The sequence below is a fragment of the Heterodontus francisci genome, chromosome 46 (assembly GCF_036365525.1).
Source record: "Heterodontus francisci isolate sHetFra1 chromosome 46, sHetFra1.hap1, whole genome shotgun sequence".
NCBI lineage: Eukaryota > Metazoa > Chordata > Chondrichthyes > Heterodontiformes > Heterodontidae > Heterodontus > Heterodontus francisci.
Genome location: NC_090416.1, coordinates 12,045,089 through 12,057,303, shown reverse-complemented (window position 1 = coordinate 12,057,303; position 12,215 = coordinate 12,045,089).

Here is a 12,215-nt window from a genome sequence, read left to right as displayed (position 1 = left end):
GGCCTCAAGCGTACTGGCGGACACCGCATGCTCCTTCTCCAGGGACACCCGGGCACGAATGTAACCGCGGAAGAGGGGCAGGCAATCGGGGAGGACGGACCCCCCCCCCCCCCCCGACGGCCCGCAGCCTGGACCTGTGAATTGCCACTTTGGCCAGGCCCAGGAGCAGACCGACGAGGAGATCCTCCTCCCGGCCCACGCCCCTCTGCAACGCGTGCCCAAGGATCAGGAGCGTGGGACTGAAGTGCAGCCAGAACTTGAGGAGCAGCCCCTTCAAATACTCAAAGGGGGGCTGCAACCTCGCACACTCCGTATAAACATGGAACACGGACTCGTCCAGGCAGCCTGGGAGTCCGTGAACCTACTTAAAAGTCTATTGCACGGGACTGCCATTTGCAACACCCTCCATCCCAGGTCCCTGATGTAAAGGGGGAAGACTCCCGCGTAGAGAGACCTCCATCGGGGTTTCCCCTCGCCGCCAGATGGCAACGCGGACCGCCAGGGCGTGTCCGGCCGGCTGACGAGGGCGAGGAAGTGGAGAGTGTGCAGGAGCAGCCCGTACAGGAAACCGCTCCGCGACGATTGGAATGGCACAGAGGGCATTTCTGAGAGGTGGCTCGTATTGTGCGGGACCTGTTCCCAAAGCCTGGGTCCGATGAGCGCTCCACTCTCCCTAGCCCCCTCGCCACCCGCAGTGAGGGGCGTCCCGGGGGCTTCGGCTACTCCTCCCCCCACTCCTCCGCCCACCAGTCCGTCCTCAGAGTTGGCTGCCCAAACAGCCGAGGCGCTCTCCTCCGCCGGCGGGGGAGCGCCCTGACTGGAGGCGACCATGTTCCAGACTCGGAATAGATCCCGGTAAAAGACAGGCAACTCCCTCAGAGAGGCGCGGCTAACGGACTCCACCGGGAGCTGCGTGTCGTCTTGAAGGCAGTGACACTGGCGGAAAAAATACGTCGCCAGCGCACACCATCTGGGAGGACGCTCGACGTACAGGTATCTCTGCAGGGTCCGAAGGCGGAGAGTCGCAGCCTGGGTGCGGACGCACACCAGCGACTGACCGCCCTCCTCAATCGGGAGACTCAGGACCGCGGCAGAGACCCAGTGTTTCCTCTTGCCCCAGAAGAAATCGACGAGTTTCTTCTGGATCTTGGTGGCAAGTGCAGGGGGCGGGGCCAAAGTGACCAACCGGTACCACAACATGGAGGCCACCAGTTGGTTTATGACCAACGCTCGGCCCCTGTAGGAAAGCACTCGGAGCAGTCCTGTCCAGCGCCCCAGCCGAGCGGTGACTTTCGCCTCCAACTCCTGCCAGTTTGCCGGCCAGGCTTCCTCAGCGGGGCTAAGGTGGACTCCCAGATAGAGGAGGTGCGTGGTGCTCCACGCAAAAGGTGTCATCTCCTCCGGCAGGGAGTCCACCCACCACTGACCAACCAGGAGTCCGGAACATTTCTCCCAATTGATCCTCGCGGAGGACGCGGCAGAAAAGGTCTGCTGGCAGTCGCGCATCCTCCGCAAGTCAACGGGATCTGTGATTGCGAGGAGCACGTCGTCGGCGTAAGCCGAGAAGACGACCCGCATGGCCGGCTCGCACAGAGCCAATCCCGTCAACCTCCTGCGAAGAAGGCACAGGAAGGGCTCCACGCAGATGGTATACAATTGGCCGGACATGGGGCATCCCTGACGCATTCCTCTCCCAAATCGAAGGGGCGCCGTCAAGGACCCGTTAACTTTGACTAGGGCGGCACAGTGGCGCAGTGGTTAGCACCGCAGCCTCACAGCTCCAGGGACCCAGGTTCGATTCTGGGTACTGCCTGTGTGGAGTTTGCAAGTTCTCCCTGTGTCTGCGTGGGTTTTCTCCGGGTGCTCCGGTTTCCTCCCACAAGCCAAAAGACTTGCAGGTTGATAGGTAAATTGGCCATTATAAATTGTCACTAGTGTAGGTAGGTGGTAGGGAAATATAGGGACAGGTGGGGATGTTTGGTAGGAATATGGGATTAGTGTAGGATTAGTATAAATGGGTGGTTGATGTTCGGCACAGACTCGGTGGGCCGAAGGGCCTGTTTCAGTGCTGTATCTCTAATCTAATCTAATCTAATCTAATCTAGACACTCTGCGGCGGTGTATAAAAGTCGGACCCGGGCCACGAAATGCGGCCCGAGTCCGAAAGCGCGCAGAGTCCCGAAAAGGTATTCGTGATCCACCCTGTCGAACGCCTTCTCCTGATCGAGGGAGAGAAAGGAGACCGACTGACCAGTCCTCTGGGAAAGATGGATCAGGTCCCGGACCAGGTGGATGTTGTCCTGGATGGACCGGCCCGGGACTGTGTAGGACTGGTCGGGGTGGATCATGTGGGCCAGCACGGAGCCCAGGCGGGTAGACATAGCCCGGGCAAAGATCTTGTAATCCGTGCTGAGGAGGGAGACCGGACGCCAGTTTTTAAGCAGGCGGAGATCGCCCCTCTTCTGCAGCAGGACGATGGCCGCCCTGCGCCACGAGAGGGGCATCTCCCCGGTCGCCAGGCTTTCCCCCAGGTCCCGCGCGTAATCGTCCCCCAGGACGTCCCAGAACGCCCTGAGGAACTCCACGGTCAGCCCGTCCAACCCTGGGGATTTGCCCCTCGAGAACTGGTGGAGGGCGCCAGTCAGCTCTGCCAACGTGAGCGGAGCCTCCAATCCTTCGGCGCCCTCCGGGCTGACCTGCAGCAGGTCCTCCCACAAAACTCTGCGCGCATCCTCACTGGACGGATCCGGAGAGAACAACGCACTGTAATAAGTACGGACCAGGAGGCCCATTCCCTCCGGATCCGTGATGGAGGATCTGTCGTCAGCCAGCAGCTCGACGAGCTGCTTGCGGACCCCCCGCCATTTTTTCAGCGAGTAGAAGAAGGGTGAGGCGCGGTCCAAATCTTCCAGGATCTGGATACACGACCTCACGTACGCGCCTCGGGACCCTATGAGCTGCAGGTCCCTCAGCGCGCCCTTCTTCTCTTTGTACGCCTGCCACAGGGCCGGGTCTGCGACAGAACGAGTCCCGAAATCGCTCGTCCTCCAGCAGCCGGTTGTTAAAGTGCCAGTACGCGGACCCCGCCCGCGTGCGGAGCGGAGTGAACTCCGCTTTACTCTGGATCTAACCCTAACTAATCCTAACTGGGTAACTTGTCAAACTGCCCCATGTCCTGTATCTCTGAGCTCACAGCAAGAGTTAAAGAGTTAAAGAGGTAACACTGTTTGTACAAGAGGCACAAGAATGTATTATCTCTGGAACAATCAGCCATCCGGGCACCCTGCTTCCAGTCACTGATCAGTCGTGTTAGCCAGGTATTTGACACTGAGGTGGGGCAATTGAGCTGAAAATTAAAGAACAGATTCCCTCTCTTCACAGATGCCTGGAGACTTGCCACCTGATAAGGACATTGTTGCGGCAATCAGAAAGACGGCAAGTCAGCAAAGGTTGCCGAGGTCACACGGACATCCCAGAGCGCTTTCTGGCCAAATAAAGTCCTTCTGAAGTGCAGGCAACCAATTTGCGCACAGCAAGATCCCACAAACAGCAATGTGATAATGACCCAAATCATCTGGTTTTTTTTTTTAAGTGATGTTGGACGAGCGATAGATATTGGGCTCCAGGTCACCGGGGAGAACTATCTTCCACAAAAGACAGCATTTATTGCCCATCCCTAATTGCCCCTGGAGAATGGGAAGTGCTCCTCAGATTATACAGGAACAGGAGGAGGCCATTCAGCCCCTCAAGTCTATTCCCCTTTTCAATGTAGTTTGTAAAGGAGTCCCCTGCATTACTGATGCCCAACCAGCTCCCGAAAGAGGGAGGGGTGAGCGGGGGAAATGAGGGATCGCTCGGAGGTCACAGGAAGGTCAACGTCCACAATACTGGACTCACTGAGCCTTCCCGCACTTAAATTCACCATCTTCGTCAGTATTGCGCGCAAGACATGCATTTCTCTAGCGCCTCTCACCACCTCAGGCCGTCCCAAAGCACTTCACAGCCAATGAAGCACTTTCTTTTTTAAAGCGTAGGCACGGTCGTAATGTCGGAAACGCGACAGCCAATGTGAGCACAGCAAGATCCCACAGACAGCGAAATCTAATGCCCCCCATGTCAGCGCTAAACTCTGTCTACGAGACCTACGTGAGTGCGGGCTGACTGAAGTTACACAGAAAGCCAAACGGATCCCAATTCAAAAAAAAAAAACAACTTTATTTGTAAGGTGCAGAATCTAATTACACTCCAAGCTGCCTTTAGCCTTCCCACGGCGAGGGTCAGGGAGGGGGATCCGAACAAGGGGAAAGGCCTCCAGATCGGAGGTGCACCCTGTCCCCATTCATCGAGAAGTCCCAATAATTTAGAGTCCCCCCTAGTGTGATGTCGAAGGGATTTGGGGCAGGGAAGAGTGTGTGAGAGAGCGAGAGTGAGAGAGAGAGAGGGGGAGTGGGGGAGAGAAAGAGGGGGACAGTGGATAGTAGAAGTGAGGAGAGAGGGAGGGAGAGGAGAAAGAGATAGTGGGGGAGAGGGAGAGTGGGGGGGGGTATAAGAGAGAGGGGCAGGCACAGAGAGATTGGGGGGGCAGAGAGAGGGGGAGTGTGGGGGGGGGGGAGAAGAGAGGGGGACAGCGAGAGTGGGGGAAGAGACAGCGAGAGAGAGAGAGCGAGAAACAGAGGGGAGAGCGAGAGTGGGGGAAGAGGGACAGACAGACAGAGAGAAAATACAGACTGTGAAATTTGCACTTTCGGAGTTGAATCATTTCTGGAAACTCCGTGTAAGCAGATATTTGGCAAGGGAAATTTTACAGACATTCCTGATATTCTGGCTCTCTCCTGCTCCCTGATTCTCAGAATGGGACGTCACGACATTTCCCAGCTCCTGAGTGAGGGGAAGAGTGAGAATAACAGAGAGTGAAGGCCGAGGAGTGGGTAGGCAGCTCGAGAGTGAGGTAATAAATATTACAGCAAAACACAAATTCATCAATCCGATTTAAAGCAAAAACCCAGCCAGTTGGTCACAATCACTGGGTGTTTAATTTCCAAATCTTCATCAAGATTTTTCAACTATTAAATACAATTTTAAAAAATAAGTTAGAATATTCAAAGCTGAATGGCACAATTATTCAAAATATAGTTTATCACTATAGATTTTAGCCATGTCTCAAATCTACAAAACATCCACCCAGTCATCTCAATCAACGAGTTACAGCTTCACAAAAATGTATTTTAATACTTAACAAGGTGAGAGATTTCAGTCTTATCCCATGTCAGTCAGTCGAGATCAGTAAACACTCCCAGGACAGGTACAACACGAGGGTTAGATACAGAGTAAAGCTCCCTCTACACTGTCCCCATCAAACACTCCCCAGGACAGGTACAGCACGGGGGTTAGATACAGAGTAAAGCTCCCTCAACACTGTCCCCCATCAAACACTCCCAGAACAGGTACAGCACGGGGGTTAGATACCGAGTAAAGCTCCCTCTACACTGTCCCCATCAAACACTCCCAGGACAGGTACAGCACGGGGGTTAGATACAGAGTAAAGCTCCCTCTACACCGTCCCCCATCAAACACTCCCAGGACAGGTACAGCACGGGGGTTAGATACAGAGTAAAGCTCCCTCTACACTGTCCCCCATCAAACACTCCCAGGACAGGTACAGCACGGAGGTTAGATACAGACTAAAGCTCCCTCTACACTGTCCCCCATCAAACACTCCCAGGACAGGTACAGCACGGAGGTTAGATACAGAGTAAAGCTCCCTCTACACTGTCCCCATCAAACACTCCCCAGGACAGGTACAGCACGGGGGTTAGATACAGAGTAAAGCTCCCTCTACATTGCATGACGTATTTCACCACTGGGGACTCTCTGGGCAGGGATGATGAGAAGACTGTGTCCTAGAGGTCAGTGACCAATTCGACCTGACCCCCAGCTTCCTGTGAGAATTTTAAACAGAAAATTCATCCCTTATGCAATTGTCCGAAAGCTCATGTTCAGAATGGAAAGCAACGACTGCCTTGTCATTATCATACAGAGAACTCCCCCCACCCCTCACCACCCACACCGCCCCCCCCCCGCTCTTCTTCCAATAACGGCTGTGGGATCTTTTACATCCACCTGAGAGGGGCAGACGGGGGTCTCGGTTTAACGAATCATCCTGAAAGACAGCACCTCCGACTGTGTGGCACTCCCTCAGTACCGGCACCGGGAGTGTTAGTCTGTATATGTACTCGAGTGACTGGAGTGGGACTCAACCTTACAACTTTGTGACTCCGGGGAGAGAGTAACTGCCACAGAGCCTGGAGTGTGGGGGGAAAGAGAGAGAGGGGGGGGAAAAGAGAGAGAGGGGGGGGGAAAGAGAGAGAGGGGGGGGGGAAAGAGAGAGAGGGGGGGGGAAAGAGAGAGAGGGGGGGGGGAAAGAGAGAGAGGGGGGGGGAAAGAGAGAGAGGGGGGGGGAAAGAGAGAGAGGGGGGGGGAAAGAGAGAGAGGGGGGGGGAAAGAGAGAGAGGGGGGGGAAGAGAGGGGGGGGAAGAGAGGGGGGGGGAAGAGAGGGGGGGGGAAAGAGAGGGGGGGGAAGAGAGGGGGGGGAAGAGAGGGGGGGGGAAGAGAGGGGGGGGGGAAGAGAGGGGGGGGGAAGAGAGAGGGGGGGGAAGAGAGAGGGGGGGAAGAGAGAGGGGGGGGAAGAGATAGGGGTGGGGGAAGAGATAGGGGTGGGGGAAGAGAGAGGGGGGGGGGAAGAGAGAGGGGGGGGGAAGAGAGAGGGGGGGGGGGAAGAGAGAGGGGGGGGGGAAGAGAGAAGGGGGGGGAAGAGAGAGGGGGGGGAAGAGAGAGGGGGGGGGGAAGAGAGAGGGGGGGGGGGAAGAGAGAGGGGGGGGGAAAGAGAGAGGGGGGGGGAAAGAGAGAGGGGGGGGGAAAGAGAGAGGGGGGGGAAGAGGAGGGGGGGAAAGAGAGAGGGGGGGGAAAGAGAGAGGGGGGGGGAAAGAGAGAGGGGGGGGGGAAAGAGAGAGGGGGGGGGAAAGAGAGAGGGGGGGGAAAAGAGAGAGGGGGGGGAAAAGAGAGAGGGGGGGGGAAAGAGAGAGGGGGGGGAAAAGAGAGGGGGGGGAAGAGAGAGGGGGGGGGAAAGAGAGAGGGGGGGGAAAGAGAGAGGGGGGGAAAGAGAGAGGGGGGGGGAAAGAGAGAGGGGGGGGAAAGAGAGAGGGGGGGGAAAGAGAGAGGGGGGGGAAAGAGAGAGGGGGGGGAAAGAGAGAGGGGGGGGAAGAGAGAGGGGGGGGAAAGAGAGAGGGGGGGGAAAGAGAGAGGGGGGGGGAAAGAGAGAGGGGGGGGAAAGAGAGAGGGGGGGGAAAGAGAGAGGGGGGGGAAAGAAGAGGGGGGGAAAGAGAGAGGGGGGGAAAGAGAGAGGGGGGGGAAGAGAGAGGGGGGGGGAAGAGAGGGGGGGGGGAAGAGAGAGGGGGGGGGAAGAGAGAGGGGGGGGAAGAGAGAGGGGGGGAAGAGAGAGGGGGGGGAAGAGAGAGGGGGGGGAAGAGAGGGGGGGGGGAAGAGAGAGGGGGGGGAAGAGAGAGGGGGGGGAAGAGAGAGGGGGGGAAGAGAGAGGGGGGGAAGAGAGAGGGGGGAAGAGAGAGGGGGGGGAAGAGAGAGGGGGGGGAAGAGAGAGGGGGGGAAGAGAGAGGGGGGGGAAGAGAGAGGGGGGGGAAGTGAGAGGGGGGGAAGAGAGAGGGGGGGGAAGAGAGAGGGGGGGGAAGAGAGAGGGGGGGGGATGAGAGAGGGGGGGGGGAAGAGAGAGGGGGGGAAGAGAGAGGGGGGGGAAGAGAGAGGGGGGGGAAGAGAGAGGGAGAGAGAGAGAGAGAGAGGGAGGGAGAGAGAGAGAGAGAGACTGGAGAATGGCTGGCACATGCTAATCACATGATAACTATACAAGGTAACACTTTCTTACTTCTTGCCCCTACCATCCATATAGAAAATGGAAACACACACACGTGGAAATCATGCACTGAGTCATTCTGGACACTAAGGTGCCATTTGCCTTCTGGGCCTCTTCTCCTGCCTTGCTCTTTGCAGGCCGCCATTTTCTCTCCCAGGCCTTGTGGTGATGGTCGTCTTTCGCTGACCTATGACCTTCCTGGCCCTTGTGCTGGTGCCCCACACTCTTGTGCTTCTTTTTCTTGCCGCCTCTGGAAGGGAAATGTTTCAGGGATTAAATCCACGGACATTCCGGCGCACACAAGCCCTTCACGTCCGACGAGATTCACGGCAGCTCTTCACCCCACATTTTACTGCACGTTCCACAACGACCATGTTTAACCAGACAGGGCAAGGCAGTGCCTGAGAGTTCACTGGGGAACGAACATCGATGGGGACAGTGTAGAGGGAGCTTTACTCTGTATCTAACCCCCCGTGCTGTACCTGTCCTGGGAGTGTTTGTTGGGTTAGTTGGTCGCCTTTGAGAAAAACGTTTCGTCTCTCACTGGCTGGCAGCTGTAACCCTCCAAATGTGGAAAACTGCCGTACGAAATGGATGGCCCAACCCGGCCAGGAAGTGTATCAAGAGCAAAAGAACCCGTGCCATCAGGAGAAGGCAGAGGTTCAATATAAGCCAGGGGTTGCGAGAATGGCGGGACGAATTTGCCGAAGTGCAATGACCAGCAGCGTGCCACTTCTCCACGTGCTGGGAGAAAATAGTTGCTTTGAGAATGTGGATAAGAATCACCAAGTCCAGTGTCAGAAAGGAATCCAACAGCTCCAGAGGTGTTTGGCAGCGACACGTATAATTTATGACACGGCCCATGAAGATACCAACGTGGACTTCTAAATCCTGTTCCCAGCCAGCAACACAAGCATCAACGACGAAGGGAATAATTACGAAGAACTTGTCCTCTTCGATCAGCTAGATAAGGCAGCAAAGCATTAGCCCTCCACCCCCAACCCCCCCCCCACCCAGCTTGTACGATGCCACAAGCACAGAGCGAAGACTTGCCCGTCGGAAGCAGGCCAGGCCTCGATGCCAGCCCCCATCCGGCACACCAGCCCCGGAGAGAGAGAGGCGGAGCGTCTAGTGTACTGTTGCTTTAAGCGCGCGTGGACTGTCGCTTTAAGTGCCGCATGGTCTCGGGGCTCTGTGTCCTTCTTACGCTGACTATCTCACTGTTAACTCTTTGCAGACCTGGTGTTAAACCTCTGCCGTCTCTGCTATTGCTATTCAGAGTAATACCAGCTTATTTTAAACAGGTATATTTTTACCTCTAGGTGCTTACCCATTGTCTCTAGAGTCAAGGAGGCCAAAGAACAAGATTTTTATAAATCTTCCACAAACACCGTACCCCGTTAAGTCATATGAGTCGTACAGCATAGAAACAGGCCCTTCGGCCCACCGCGTCCAGGCCGACCATAATGCCTATCTATACTAATCCCACCTGCCTGCATTAATTCCATATCCCTCTCTGCCTTGCTCATTCAAGTACCCAGTCCAGATGCCTCTTAAATGTCGCTACTGTTCCTGCCTCCACCACCTCCTCAGGCAGCTCATTCCAGATACCCACTATTCTGTGTGTGAAACATTTATCCCTTTGATCCCCTTTAAAACCTCCTCCCTCTCACCTTAAATCTATGCCCTCTAGTTTTACTCACCCCTACCATGGGAAACAGACTCTGGCTATCTACCCTATCGATGCCTCTCATAATTTTATATACCTCTATCGGTGTCCCCTCTCAGCCTCCTTCGCTCCAGGGAAAACAGACCCAGCCTATCCAATCTCTCTTTATAACTCAAGCCCTCCAAACCAGGCAGCATCCTTGTGAATCTTTCCTGCACCCTCTCTAGCTTAATCACATCTTTCCTGTAGTGCGGCGACCAGAACTGCACACAGTACTCCAAATGCGGGCCTAACCAACGTTATGTACAACTGTAACATGACATCCCAACTCTTGTACTCAATGCCTCGGCCGATGAAGGCAAGCATGCCATATGCCTGCTTCACCACCCTGTCTACCTGTGTTGCCACTTTCAGGGAACTGTGTACTTGCACCCCAAGGTCTCTCTGCTCAACAACACTCCCCAGGGCCCTGCCATTCACTGTATACGTCCTGCCCTGGTTTAACTTCCCAAAATGCATCACTTCGCACTTGTCTGCGTTAAATTCCATTTGCCAATCCCTTGCCCACTTTCCCAGTTGATCTATATCCTGTTGTAACCTTAGACAACCTTCTTCACTGTCCACTATACCACCAATTTTGGTGTCATCTGCAAACTTACTAATCATGCCCCTTGCATTCACATCCAAGTCATTAATATATATGACAAACAACAGAGGGCCCAGCACCGATCCCTGCGGCACACCACTGGTCACCGGCCTCCAATCTGAAAAACAACCCTCCACTACCACCCTCTGCCTCCTATCACCAAGCCAATTTTGTATCCAATTGGCTAGCTCACCCTGGATCCCATGTGTTTGAACCTTCTGGACCAGCCCACCATGCGGGACCTTGTCAAAGGCCTTGCTAAAGTCCATGTAGACAAAGTCCATCGCCCTGCCCTCGTCAATCCTCTTGGTCACCTCCTCGAAAAACTCAATCAAATTTGTGAGACATGATTTCCCACGCACAAAGCCATGCTGACTATCCCTAATCAGACCATGCCTTTCCAAATGCATATAAATCCTGTCTCTCAGAATCCCTTCCAGTAACTTTCCCACCACTGATGTAAGGCTCACCGGCCTGTAGTTCCCTGGCTTATCCTTGCTGCCCTTCTTAAATAAAGGAACAACATTAGCTATCCTCCAGTCTTCCGGTACCTCACCCGTGGCTAACGATGATACAGAAATCTCTGCCAGGGCCCCAGCAATCTCCTCCCTCGCTTCCCATAGCATCCTAGGATACACCTGGTCAGGCCCTGGGGATTTATCCACCTTAATGTGCTTCAAAACCTCCAACACCTCCTCCTTTGTAATGTTGATATGCTCCAGGATATCGCTGTTCCCTCCCTTGAACTCACTAGCTTCCATGACCTTCTCCACAGTAAATACAGACGAGAAATATTCATTTAAGACCTCGCCCATTTCCCGTGGCTCCACACATAGATTGCCACACTGATCCTTAAGGGGACTTACTCTCTCCCTAGCTACCCTTTTACTCTTAATATACTTATAGAATCTTTTTGGATTCTCCTTTATCTTATCTGCCAGGGAAAATCTCATGGCCCCTTTTCGCCCTCCCTAATTTCCTTCTTAAGTGTACTCCTACATCCCCTATACTCCTCGAGGGACTCGCTTGATCCCAGCTGCCTATACCTGACATATGCCTCCTTCTTTGTCCTGACCAGACCCTCAATATCCCTCGTCAACGAAGGTTCCCTAAACTTGCCAGCCTTGCCCTTCCATCTAACAGGAACATTCCGGCCCTGAACTCTTCCTATCTCACTTTTAAAAGCCTCCCACTTGCCAGACGCCCCTTTACCTGTAAACAGCCTCACCCAATCAACTTTTGAGAGTTCCTGTCTGATGCCATCGAAATTAGCCTTCCCCCAATTTAGGACTTCAACTGGAAGACCAGTCCTATCCTTTTCCATAACTATGTTGAAGAGTCATGGTCACTGGTCCCAAAGTGCTCCCCCACTGACACATCAACCACCTGCCCATCCCTCATTTCCTAAGAGGAGGCCGAGTGTAGCCCCTTCTCTAGTAGGGCCATCCACATACTGCTTCAGAAAACTATCCTGGACACACTTAACAAATTCTTCCCCATCTGATCCCTTAGCACTAAGGCAGTCCCAGTCAATATTAGGGAAGTTAATTCACCTACTATTACAACCCTATAATTCCTACACCTATCTGTGATTTCCCTACATATATGCTCCTCCACTTCCCTCTGACTATTGGGGGGCCTATAGTATAATCCCATCAAAGTGAACACCCCTTTATTTCTAAGTTCTACCCATATGGCCTCGCTGGACATTCCCCCCAGGATACCCTCTCTAAGTACTGCCGTGATGTCCTCCCTAATCAATAGTGCCAACTCCCCCCTCCTCTCTTACCTCCACTTCTGTCTCGCCGGGAGGATCGGTACCCCCGGAACATTGAGTTGCCAGTCCTGCCCATCCCTCAACCATGTTTCTGTAATCGCTATATCACAATCCCATGTACCGATCCATGCTCTGAGTTCATCTGCCTTACCTGTAAGGCTTCTTGCATTGAAGTAAATGCAGTTTAGCCTACCAGACCTTA